Consider the following 13,732-nt stretch of genomic DNA (forward strand, 5'->3'; position numbering starts at 1 on the left):
CACCAGGCATATTAGACTAGGGCCCACCTCTGTAATCATCTTAATTTGACTAACGGCCTTATCTTTAAATAAGGTCACGTTCTGAGGTACTGGGGGTTATGACTCCACATATATTTTACGTGGAGACACATATCAATCCATAATAATTGTTTGGCTATTCTGGGTCCCTTGCATTTCCAAGTGAATTATGATCGGCTTGTTCATTTCTGAAAAAAAAAAAAAGCAGCTGAGATTCTCATAGGGATCACACTGAATGTATAGATCAGTTTGGGAAGTATTACCATTTTAACAATATTAAGTCTTCTAACCCATGAACATGGAACATCTTTCCATTTAGTTATGTCTTCTTTAATTTCTCTCAATTATGTTTTCTAGTTTTTAATGTACAGTCTTGAACTTCCCTTATTAAATTTATTCCTAAGTATTCTATTCTTTTTGATGCTATTGTAAATGGAATGGTTTTCTTAATATCATCTTCAGATTGTTCATTGCTAGTGTATAGAAACACAATTGGTTTTTGGTTTTTTTTGTTTGTTTTTTTTTGCGGTACGCGGGCATCTCACTGTTGTGGCCTCTCCCGCTGTAGAGCACAGGCTCCGGACACGCAGGCTCAGAGGCCATGGCTCACGGGCCCAGCCGCTCTGCGGCATGTGGGAGCTTCCCGGACTGGGGCACGAACCCGTGTCCCCTGCATCGGCAGGCGGCCCCTCAACCACTGCGCCACCAGGGAAGCCCTAGACTGCCCCTTAATGAGCACATACTCTCTGCCAGGAACTGTGTTGTGCTGAGCACTGGGACAGGTATTCATCTCCTTTGATCCTCATTACAACCCTGTGAAGTAGGGACTTTCATTATCCTTATTTTACAGATGAGGAAACTGAGGCTCCAGGTCTCATGATGGGTAAAGGGCAGAGGCAGAGCTTGAGCCAGTTGTCTGATCCCAGAGCTTCAGCTATTAAGATTGCATTGTCAGATGTGAAACCAGGTGGACCTGGGGTCAAATCCCAACCCTAGCTACTTGTCCACAGTTATCCTAACCCCTCTGAGCCCATTTCTTCACCTGTAAATGGGGATGATACATCCCACCCATGTGAGCTGTTTAAGAAGGATACTGGATGCTGCATTTGAAGAGTCTACCAAGGAGCCGGTATCCAGGAGGTGCTCAATCTATGTTCATTTCCCTTCTTTGAGACCCCCCAGAGCCCTCCTCATTCACACAACCTCATCACTGCTCTCTGGAGCCATGGGGAGTGCCCATGATTTGTTCTCTCACTAACTTCCTGGTTAACTTCAACTGAGCACGTGCTCCAGGCCAGAATGCTGTGCTTCACATAGGCTGCCAAACAACCTTCCAGGGAGGAGCTACCTTTCAGAGAGGCTCAGCAACCTGTCTGAGGTCACACAGCCAAGCAGTGATTGCAGAGCTAGCATTTTACTCCAGATCTGACCTTATCCCTCCCAGACACCATCTAGAACCCCCAAGGGCAGCAAGTGGCTAGCTCCTGGCACATGAGCCCTGGGACATGAGACAGGCCAGGCAGGAGGGTGTGGAGCTTCTTGGGAGGGTCTGCTGTGGCTGTGGGACCTGAGCAGGCCTCTTGCCCCAGGATGTGCCCACTGAGGTGATGCCATCATCATAGATGAATACCTACACAGCAGCTCAGATGGACAAGCCGAATGAGAAGCCTTCCAGGAATCGATAAGCAACGTTGTCATGAACATTGAATTTTTCCAGAAACCTCCAAGGTAAGCCTATCCCTGTCTACCTGTCCCACCTTTCCCACCTGGGCCCAGGAGCTGAGTTATCACAAGTGACATGGTGCCACGCTCCACTGCTACCCCCACTCTCCACTTCCTCTCAGGGATGCAGTGTCACAGCAGTGAGAGGCGACTCTGGCAGGGCACTCTGCAGAGGAGAAAACCAAGGCACAGAGAGGTGTAGTGACTTGCCAAAGGTCACCCAGCAGGACTTATCACCAATTCTCAGGGATTCAGTTGACTCATGAGTGATTTCTTCTGCTTTCAGCCCTTCTCCTGGGAGAAAAGTCTTGCTTCCTCCAGACCTCATGGCTAATCTCTAACACAGTCCTAGAACAGCTCCAGGTTCCTGTCTTTGTGACCTCCGGCAGATACCTAACCCTTCTGTGCCTCAGTCTCCTTGTTTGTAAAATGGCAATAATAATACATAATGAGCGAATCCATAGGTTTTTATGAGGATAAAATGAACAGTGACACATAAAGTACATGGAATGGTGCTCAACACCTAGCAAGCGCCCAGTAGAGGCTTGCTGTTCACCATTTTGTCATCATCATTATTATTACTTGTATTGGTGTTGCGATGAGCCTGGCTTACCAAAGATAGGACCTGATCAGCCTGTGGGTATCTACTTCTCATCCAGCCATCTCTCCACAGATTCTGGGGTCTCCATCTTTTTCTATGAGTTCCAGCATCGACCCAGTTCTTTTGCGAAGATCAAGCCGGCCTGGGTGCGGGCTGATCATGGGGCTGAGAAGACCTTCATCTTCGGGGGTCCTTTCCTCGTGGATGAGAGCTCCATGCTGGGTGAGGATGAACAGACACAAGATCCTTAGGCTGCCGGCTCCACCAGGGTAGGGCGGGGCATGCAGGAACAGAGGTCTCAGGTCATCAGAGGGGACACTTGAGTCTCCTCCAGGACCCACGTGACCTTGATCCGTGATCTGTCCCTCTCATAACCTTTCCAGAAGCCACAGGGGAGGAGCAGGAGCTGAGCCTCACCATGATGGCCCAGTGGACCCACTTCTCCTGGACAGGGTGAGTAAGCAAAGAGGCATGCCTGGCTTTTGGCCTAGACTACTCAGATCTGCCTCCCAGGGAGCAATACAGGAGACCTTTGTCTTCATTCATTCCTCCCAGCCAGGGATCCCAATGGCAAGGGGCTGCCTCCTTGGCCCACATTCAACTGTTCAGAGCAATACCTGGAAATCAGCCTGGTGCCACAGGTCAGCCAGAAGCTAAGGAAGGCCCGACAGCAGTTCTGGGCAGAGACACTTCCCACCAAGATCGGGCAGTGGCAGCAGAAGCAGAAGGGCAGGAAGGCCCAGGGGGAGCTCGGAGGCAGGTCCTGGGTCTTCTGGGCTGGGGGCCAACCCGAGGGGTGGCCACATCCCAACAAGGCAGCCTCCTTCACCCCTGCTAAGAGACTTTAACCCAAACCAGGCTGATGGGTGGTCATGTCCCTTAAAGCATCAGCCCCTCCATGACTCCTTTGACATATCACCTACTTCCCATCTACAGGGCCTTTGCCCAAACTTCTCCTTCTTCCCACTTGCTTCATGGCGAGGTCCAGCTCACACCTCAAGCTCCCCAGAGGACCCTCCTCCTCTAGGAAGTCTTCCCTGCCTTCTCTGGTCCTGGCCCTATCTGTGTCCATTACAGCATAGCCCACTCTAAGCTAGCATTGTCAGTGTCATTGTCAGTGTTTCTGTCCTCCTCTGAGAAGCTCTCTGAGTGTGGAAATCAGCCTGACCCCACTCTGCATCTCCCATAGTAGGATCAGTCAGGACTTGGAATCAGAGGATGCTTGGTGAGTGAGTGAAAGACTGAGAAAGTGTGAGAACGGTGACTGCTGGACTTGAACCCAGGCCCTTTAGGCACCACAGCTCTGCTTAGTTCTGCACAGGTGTTGTCCTCCCTGACCAGAAGAGTGGGCGGACTCCGACGGCAGAGACCTGGAGTCAGAGGAGTCCTGAGGCATAAGGGGATCCAGCCGAGAACAGATCTCAGGCCCCACAGGCCTCTGACTAGGGCTGAGGGAAGTCCCTTTGTCCGTGCTGCCCAGTCTTGGCCCTTGTACAAGGCAGAGCAGAGTCCAGCAGGGCCAGAGCCCTGACCCTTGGACGTGAAATGCAAGCTTCCCAGCGCCAGCACCTCACCCCTTTATGGCCTGCCTGGGCTCTTTCCTCCCGCTCCAGCTAGGGAAGATCACCTTCTGGGCTGCTTGGCACAGGTCGCGGAGCACCCACCGGGACACAGGAGAACAAGTTGGGGGAGGCATCTGGACTAGTGCATTAGTCAGGCTGTTGTCACGAGGTAGACGAGGTCTACCCACTCAGGCTACAACAGGTAAGAAGCAGCCAGAGGTTTTTGAGTAGGGGGGCACACATTTCTTTTTTTGAGGATCAATGCACCGTTCCCTTGAGAAATCTGGATTTTAATACATATCACAATGACTTCCCCTGCCCCCGCTGAATCCCATCCTGCCGACTCTGGTCCCACACGTACCCTTCCTCAGTCTGACTAAGTTCCTGGCTGCTGACGGTTACATGAAAAACACTTGCAGGTGAGACCAGTTGTGTTTGGGGAAAGTTTATCTGGGGCAGAAAAGAGAGTCATAAACCAGAGGAGTTCTGAGTCCTGCCATTCCTCTGCTCAAAAGCTCCCTGTCGCCCCCGGGGCAAGTTCAAGTTCTTTATACCGGCCTTGAAGGCCTCCTATTCTTCTCCCCTCTTTCCACCAGGAAACTTGCCCCCACAAGCTGATAAGAGAGCCTGACAGGTTAAACAGGCCCCATTCACAGTGTGTCACCGGGGACGGGGACGGGATGCAAAGGGCTATAGGCGTGAGGAGGCATAGACCGGCTGTGACTTGGGACAGGGGAGGGGGGACATCTAAACTGAGACCTGAAGGACAAGCAGAAGTTGCACAGGCCAGAAGAGTAGGTTCGAGGGATGGGAACAAAGAGGAAGGGTGTTCCTGGTAGAGGGAACGGCAGGAACAAAGGCCTGGAGGTTGAGATGTGCTGAGAAAACACAGTTCTGTACATCTGGAGAGGCCAGCAAAGACCAGACTGTGAGGGCCCTTGTGGGCTCGACTGGTAACCCGGGGATGACATGAACAGGTTGGAGGTTGTGGGTGAGAGCGCGGACAGGGAGAGCAGGGAGGGGGTCAGTGGGGGCTTCCGGGTAGGTGGAAGGCACTGGTGGGCTCTAGATATAGAAGTGACAGGCAGACCTGGTATCCAAGGGGACACAAAGGTGGGAGAAGGAAGACTTCCCGGGGCTGCGTGGAGGCGGGCAGGACTGGGCTGGGAATCAAGGCCTCGGTTTTGACCGTGCTGGACGTACAAACAGGCCTCTTCCTGCGGGCTTGAGGGTGCAGCACACCTGGCAACCACGGGGAGGCAGGCGTTGTTGGGTGGGGGACGTCACCAGCTTTGGTGTCACCATTGCCAAAGGGCTCTGAGGGGTTGGGCAAGCCTGCTGGTGAGGCCTCAGACCCTGTCTCACTGCCAACTTTCCCTGCCTCTCCTCCTCCTCCCCCCAGCTTCTAGGATTTTCTCCTCACGGGGAGGGAGGGGAATGGCCTGGCACGGCCCCAGTGGCTTGGGGGAGTGCTCAGACAAGGGGTGCTCCTGGGATTCCAGTCTTCTTGCCTCTCTATTCTCCTTTCCCTGGGCCACTACTCACGGAACTCCCCTCCCCTGCCGGCCAGGGGATCCTCCGTCCACCGATGGCCCTGCCCCAGGACCCAGCAGCCACAGAGCTCAGGGGAGCAAGCCAGGGGCACCCACAAACTCAGACGGAACAGGCCCTGCAGGGCAGGGACTGGTAGACCCAGGGAGCCTCTCCGTGGCAGGGTGACAGGAAGGGTCCTGTGAGCACTGTGTGTGAGCACCAGGGGGTACCGCAGGATCAGACGTGCACACCTGGACCCAGCCACCAGGCAAGGGACTGGTAGATGCTCCCAGTAGACACAGGCAAGCATGTACATACCCAGCGCCAGGCATAGATACTCACACACAGAGGGACAGGCCAACAACTCAGCCTCTCCTGGGGGCAGCAGGGCAGGGACATTTAGACGTCTGGGAGGATGGGTGGTAGAGAGCTGGGAGTGTGGACATTTATATTTACATTTTAATAAAATGTATCTTATAATTTACATTATTTTATATGTTTATAATTGTATATTTATATTCTTTATAAAATTAATATTATATAAAAGTCGTATTATATTAGTATATATATATTAGTGTATGTGTATGTGTGTGTGTGTGTGTGTGTGTAAAACCATCATGTAACCACCAACCAGATCAAGATCTAGAACATTTCCAGCAGCCGACATGCCCCTTCCCAGTCAATACCCTCAAAGTAACCACTGTTCTGACCTCTATCATAAATAAGTTTTGCCCATATTAATGCATTTTAAAAAATGGTTTTTTTGGCCACATCACGCAGCATGCATGATCTTAGTTCCCCGACCAGGGATCGAACCTGTGCCCCCTGCAGTAGAAGCGGAGTTTTAACTGCTGGACCACCAGGGAAGTCCCTGCATTAAAAATTTTTTTAACTTGAGAGAAACTTCGCTAAAACCGCTTTTAGCATTTTGGCACATTTTCTCTTAGTTTTTTTATTGCATATTTGTATATAGCTGTGATATTAGCATGCATACAATTTTATACTCTGCTTTTATTAACTTAAAATCATACCATAAACAGTTTATAACTTAAGTTTATAGTTATATTTATGTTGCCTGGTCCCCAGATACAAATAATGCTTCCCGTACTCACGATAGCATATATGACTATGGTTCATAAAAGTCTTTCTTTTAATGCGTTTCTGACTATTTTCATAAGGGTGGGACCCCTTATGAAAATAGTCAGAAAACTATGTGAACATTTTATGGCTCTTATACATTTTGCCAAATTATTTTCCTGCGGTGGTGTATCAATTTATCCTACACTAACAGTATATGTGAATGTCCTTTTCATTGTATCTTTGCCACAATTGGGTGCCACCATTTGTAATTTATTAGTGGGAATTGTGACTCCTGGTTTTAATTAACATTTTATGACTACTAAAAATGTGGAATATTGTTTTCATAAGTGCTTACATATTGCCTCTGGATAGCAGAGCTGGGATGGAGACCACTCCACCTCAGCTCCTGTTCAGGGCTGTAGAGCACTCTGTCACGTGCTTAGGTGCCCCCAGTGGCTGGGGTGAGGACAGTAAAACACTACTGTTGGGCTTCCCTGGTGGCGCAGTGGTTGAGAGTCCGCCTGCCGATGCAGGGGACGCGGGTTCGTGCCCCGGTCCGGGAAGATCCCACATGCCGCGGAGCAGGTGGGCCTGTGAGCCATGGCCGCTAAGCCTGCGTGTCCGGAGCCTGTGCCCCGCAATGGGAGAGGCCACAACAGTAAGAGGCCCACGTACCACAAAAACAAAAAACAAAAAACACTACTCTTTAGAGCAGAACTCTGATGTGAGCCATTCTGTGTCACTTTGGGCAAGTTATATAACCCTTTGAACTTCCATCCACGTTTGTGTAGTGGGAACATAGTAACAGTTACCTTATAAATGTTTTAGGAGGATGAGGTAAAAATGGTACATAAGTGTTTGGCACAGCGCCAAGCTATAATCAAGGCTCAGTCAATCACAGTCGTTGGCTATTCAATAAGTGGACCCAGAATTCAGGGCAAATCTGGGTAATATGATAGACCTTGGCCTCCTGGCTCTGTCCTGTGAGACCTCAGGCTGGTCACTGATCATCTCTGGGCCTCCAAGCCTCACCCCACTCCTCCCAGGGCAAATGAGAAGCCTATGTGAGAGGACCATGTGAAAGGGCTTTGTAAATTGCAAAGGGCTACATACACAGAGGAGATTTGAGATGGCTCCATGCTGCCACTGACCTGCCTCCATGCCTGAAGGGCCACCATTACAGCCAATTCTTTGTGCCTGGATATTGCTTATGTAAGACCAGGAGAGACCTGGGGATGTGGGCAGAGAGGTATTTTTGGCCAGCTGCAGCTGGGGTGTGAGGGCGTGTTCACACCACACCAATACCAAATGCTGTCCCAAACAGCAGTTGCGTCAAAGTCTCCTGGAGAGGGTTGCAAATCTAATTTCCTGATGCAACCTGAGATTTCCTTTCAGAGGGTGTAGGGGGGACCTAAGAATCTGAATTTCCCAATGATTCCCCCAGGTGATTCTCATGCACAATCAAGTTCAATAAAATTTGGATCAGATTTGCCTTCTGTCACTTTGCAGAGTGAGCCTCCAGGGGACCAGGGCACAGAAAAATTCAGGGTTTTTTTTTTTTTCCATGTGGCTTGTGAGATCTTAGTTCCCTGACCAGGGATTGAACCCGGGCCCTCAGCAGTGAGAGTGCAGAGTCCTAACCACTGGACCACCAGTGAATTCCCAAAAAATTCAGTTTTGATAAATGGGGTGGAGGAGAAAGAAAGGACAGGGGTGCTTCAGGAAGGGGCAACAAATGAGAGGTCTCAGTGACCCTCGGCAACAGGAGCGAGGCAGGGTGAGGGCGTAGAACAAGAGGTGTCCATTGGCAGAGTCTAAATTCAACTTGGTGTAGTTTGTATCCATTGCAAGAGCTAGCTATGGTGTAGGTATGCTTGTAGTGTACAGATGTGAATGTATGCTACATATGGATACACTGTAACCTATATATAACTATACTTATATGCATGTGGGCACACATTTTTTAAAGATTAATTAATTAATTAATTTTTAACTTTATTTTTGGCTGTGTTGGGTCTTCATTGCTGCGCGCAGGCTTTCTCTAGTTGCGGTGAGTGGGGGCTACCCTTCGTTGAGGTGCACAGGCTTCCCATTGTCGTGACTTCTCTTGTTGTGGAGCACGGGCTCTAGGCGCTCGGGCTTCAGTGGTTGTGGAGCCAGGCACGCTCCACGGCATGTGGGATCTTCCCGGGTCAGGGCTCGAACCCATGTCTCTTGCATTGGCAGACGGATTCTTAACCACTGCGCCACCAGGGAAGCCCTGGGCATGCATTTAACTCTTGTGTTCCCCCATGTTTTTTTTTTGTAAATGAGCTGTGCTCATATATACCCATGTGTGTATAAATTTGCGTGTACATGTAAATATTAATGTGAGTGTGGATATATGTATGAGAATGCATATATGTGTGTGATTTCTTCCCAGAAAAATGCCAGGCAGATGTTAGCAACAAGAAAGATATATAGTCATACCAATATCAGACAAACAGAAATCAAAATAAATGACACATTTATTGACATTAAATGACCAACCGAAAAGTATTCATATAACAGACATGAACTTTTACGCATCTACCAACATAACTTTGAAATCTTAAATAACGATAGAGAAAAATACTAAGAGGAACACAGAAAAAGAAGACAAACACACAATTGTGAAAAGCTTCAAGCTGGTGCTGGTGCCTGTGGCGGATGGGCCAAGGTGTTTTCGGTGTCCAGGGTGACTCTTCTTCTCTCTTCCTAGGTGCCTTGCATACCAAGGAGCCTCTAGTGGTTACCAAATATGGGACCCTCCAAGAAAACAGGTACACGTGGGGAAGACACCCATCAATGCCTTCCTAGGAGTTCCCTTCTACAGACCTCCTGTGGGTGCCTGCAGGTTCACTGCCCCAGAACCCCCAGAGCCCTGGGAAGGAATCAGAGATGCTACCACCTATGCCCCAGTGTAAGAGCCAGAGGACTGTCAGCTGGGATGTGGGCAGACCCTGAGGAAGGCGGTGAACCTATGCCTGCCTCTGGGCCGGGGTTTGAACAACCCACTGAAAAGAGTGCTCTGTGTGGCCACGGGCAGTCCTGGCAACCATTCTGGGCCTCAGTTTCCAAACCTATATAATGAAGTGGCTGGTCCAGATGGTGTTTAAGGCACTGATAATGCTGTTCTTGATTCTCTCATGGGAGAGCTCCAGGCAAGGAGGAGGTGCATACTGACTGTGCCCCCAGGACCTGCTGGGGAGCTGAGTTTCCCTAAATGTGTGTGAGGAGCAGTACACACACATACACACACACACACACACACACACACACATACACACACAAACACAGAGTGAACCCTGAGCTCTTCCCTCTTCCTTGGTGCTTGAACCTAAGAACAAGCCCACGTGGCACCACCAGCCCTTCCCTGCAGAAGGAGGCCAAAATGGGGAGGGCATGGGCTCAGTTTCAGTTTTAATGTCCCAGGGTCTCAGTGCAACCTCTAGCTGGGCTCAAGCCCTGAATCACATGAGCATGTTGGGACAATGGCTGCCCTTTGACACACTGGGCTTGGCAGTTTACCAAGAACAAGTGTATTTACTGTTTACATAGACCATTGAGTAACCCACTGTCCAGAACATTCTGTGGTGAACATTAACAATGTTCAGCATCAGTTGGATAAAGTATTGGCTTTAGAAAAATGTCTACTGTGAGAACCTGGGTGTCAGGTGATATAGAAAACTACAACTACCACACTGGATGTCTAGTTGTTAAAAACACGGTGTCCACTGTTATTTTTTTTTTTATTTTTATTTTTTGCGGTACGCGGGCCTCTCACTGTTGCGGCCTCTCCCATTGCGGAGCACAGGCTCCAGACGCGCAGGCTCAGCGGCCATGGCTCACGGGCCCAGCCGCTCCGCGGCATGTGGGATCTTCCCGGACCGGGGCACGAACCCCCGTCCCCTGCATCGGCAGGCAGATTCTCAACCACTGCGCCACCAGGGAAGCCCAAAAACACAGTGTCCACTGTTAGAACATGATTGACTGTTACTAGAACACTGGCATGTTGGTTGTTAAAACACTGGCCATCACTGAGAGAAACCAAGGTATTCTGAACATTGTGTGACTGTTACTTGGAACTCCATGGGTCAGGTGACAGAACATGGAATAACCATTGTTAGAACCCTGAGGATCAGGGGTTTAGAGATTGGGGTGTCCCTTGCATAGAAGTCTGGGTGTCAGTTGTTGGAACATTGGCCATGAGCTGTCAGACATTGGCTGTTTGGAACACAGAGTGTTAGATGTAAGAATGTGTGGATGGCTTAGAACAGACTGTGGGGTGGCAATTAAGCGGGGAACAGGGAGAGAGGAAGCTGTTACAGAGATGGTGGCTTCCACCAGAGTAGTTACAGTGGCGGTGGTGGGAGTGGTCAGGCTCCAGATTTATTTTGAAGGTAAAATTGACAGGATTTGCTAGAGAATTGGATGTGAGCCACGAGGGAAGAAGAATAATCAAGGATAATAACTAGTTTCAGGGCAGAGCAGCAAGGGGAATAGAGGTACAATTTACTGAAATGGAGAAGACTAGATCAAGAGCAGGTTTGGGCAAAACAAGAGTTCATTTGGGGGCGTGTTAAGTTTGACATGTCTAATAGATATCCATGTAGAGATGTGGGGTAGGTAGTCTGGATAAGTGGAGCTGGAAGGAGACTGGTCATCAGCAGGTTAACAGTGTGAAGCCCTAGGCCTGAAGGACAGCAGCTCAGGAAAGAATAATCAGCATGAAAAGAGAAATGAGGGTTGAGGCCTGGGGTGCTCTCCAGCTTAGGCCAGGAAGAAGAGGAGGTGTGAGGTGGCAGAAAAATCAGGAGAGTGGGATTACAGAAGCCCAGAGAAGGAAAGCTGTTCAAGGAGAGTGTGGTCAACCATGTAGAGGGGCTACCAGGGCAAGTAAGATGATGAGAGAGATTTAGCAAGATGGAAGTCACTGGTGACCTGGACGAAAATGGCTTTGGTGGCGGGTTGGGGACAGCTGCCTCAAATGCTTATAACCCCTGTTCTAGGCTGTAAGAGGCCTGGCTTTCCTGCTGGGATGCTGCATGTGATTTATTGGACAGCATCCTAACGACATTAGCTGCTGCCGAGAGGTCAAGCAAGGAAGGCCGAAGACAATCTGTAGAGACAGAGACAAGCTGCCTGCTCGTGACCTTGGAGAGGCTGGTGGGGGCGGAGGGAAGGACAACTTGTTGAAACATTTGGCCTTGAGGGGAAGAGAGAGATAGCATAGTTGTTGGAGAAGGTGGCTGGTAGAGGGTAGGTTTGGACCAAGGTATGTTGAAGTGCTGTTGGGAAGACTGAAAGGGAGCAGGTGATGCTCTAGGGTTAGGGAGGTGGGAGTGGATTACACCTATGTTCACATACACACACTGAAGACAGGCTGGGACAAGAGAAAGGAACAGAGGAGTAGGTAGACAGGGATTCCTGCATTCAGTCAAATGGGCCCAGCCCCAGCTGTTATAAGAATAGCCACCCTCAGGGCTGGGCCAGCAGGGAGAAAAGGCAAGGTGGACCAATAGCCTAAGCTCCATAAGTATACCAGATGTCCACACAGTGCAAGGCACAGGGCCAAGTGCCAGGAATCAGATGAATACACCTACATCCCTGCCCTTTGGGAGTAAAAACAACCAATCAAAATAACTCCAACCCAGTATTGTAGTCAATGGTGGATAGAGCTTTGGGAAGCACAGAGGGGAAAGTGCCCAGCAGGGGGCGCACCACTTAAGCTGGACCTTAAATGTGAGTAGGAGTTTGCTGGGCAGAGGAGAAGGCATTTGGTAGACAGAACAGAAGTACAGGGGCTTGCAGGTGAGAGGCAAGGGGTCATGTGTATTTGGAACAAAGAATGGCTGGGAAGGAGATGACTAGATGGAAAGGAGGGCCTAGGTCAGTGTGGGTGCATGAGGGCAGGAGGAGGCAGGGAAGGTAATGAGGAGGGGAATGACGTGGTCAGATTTGTGTTGTCTATCAATCTCTCTGGCCAGCATGTGGAGGATGAGTTGCAGGGGAGATGAAGAGGCAGGGGCAGAGTCCTGGCCAGAGTGGTGGTGGCCTTCACAGGGCAGCAGCCCTGAGATGGACAGAGGGGGCCTATTCAAAGGTTGTTTGTGAGGCAGAACAGAGACTGAGCGGAGGACAGGGCACGAAGGAAAGGAGGTGCCCAGGGCACCCAGGTTTATGGCTTGACAGCACCAATGTGTCTCCAGCAGGAGCAGGGAACCGCTTCCCAGGCAGACCCATAAGGCAAGGCACAGGCAGGGGGTGCCAACCTGCCTCCCATCCCTGGACCTAACGTTAGTGAAGGCTGCTAGGACACGGATACACACACGCACACACATACACACATATTGCCTGGATTTTGCTTTGGGTTCTGGCCCCTCACTGCAGAACCTGGGTTGAAACCACTCTCGCCACTATTCTCGCAGCGCTGGGCCCCAACTCACATCGTGCCCACAGGTGCCTTCAGGAGTCCTGGGGGCAGATCACCTCCATGTACTTCAACACACAAAAAATACAAGTGGCTGCATTTCACTGGGGACTGTCTGTACCTGAATGTGTACGTGCCAGTAGGAGCGCTCGGGGACCCTCTGCTGCCTGTGAGTACTCAGCCTTCAACCACGCACCATCCCACTCAAGCACCCCACTGTCCCGCTCAGGCCTCAGCCCTTCTCGCCCAGGTGATGGTCTGGTTCCCAGGACACGCCTTCCTCGTGGGCTCCGCTTCCACGTATGATGGCTCCAAATTGGCAGCCCGGGAGAAAGTGGTGCTGGTGCTTCTGCACCACAGCCTCGGTGTCCCGGGCTTCCTTAGGTGGGCGGGGCCGGGAACCCGAGGCGGGGACCAGGGGCGGGGCCTCCTCTGGACTTGGGCTCAGGGAGGGAGGAGGAGAGGATTGGGCGGAAGGAAAGGGGCACGCCCTATGGGGCGTATCCGCGTGAGGGGCGTGGCAGGGGCATGGTCTAATGCTTGTTGGAGCAGACAGGTGCTTGCTACCGCCTCAATGGGGCGGCGCCCCATTATAAGGAAGGAGATGCGGTGGTAAGACCCAGCCTCTGAGGGACACAGGGGGCGAGGCGGGGGCCCCCAGCACCCAAGCGTCGGGGCTCCGGACCCTGATCGTGAGCCCCGCGCGCTCAGCACAGGCGATAGCCAGGCCCGCGGGAACTGGGCGCCGCTGGACCAGGTTGCAGC

General features: G+C 50.9%; 1 pseudogene; it reads left to right on the plus strand.

Annotated features, from left to right (window-relative positions):
• The first annotated feature begins 1,072 nt into the window (after positions 1–1,072).
• Positions 1,073–13,597, plus strand: LOC132416057 (uncharacterized; annotated as a pseudogene).
• Positions 13,598–13,732: the final 135 nt, after the last annotated feature.

This window comes from Delphinus delphis, chromosome 20 (genome assembly GCF_949987515.2).
Source record: "Delphinus delphis chromosome 20, mDelDel1.2, whole genome shotgun sequence".
Taxonomy (NCBI): domain Eukaryota; kingdom Metazoa; phylum Chordata; class Mammalia; order Artiodactyla; family Delphinidae; genus Delphinus; species Delphinus delphis.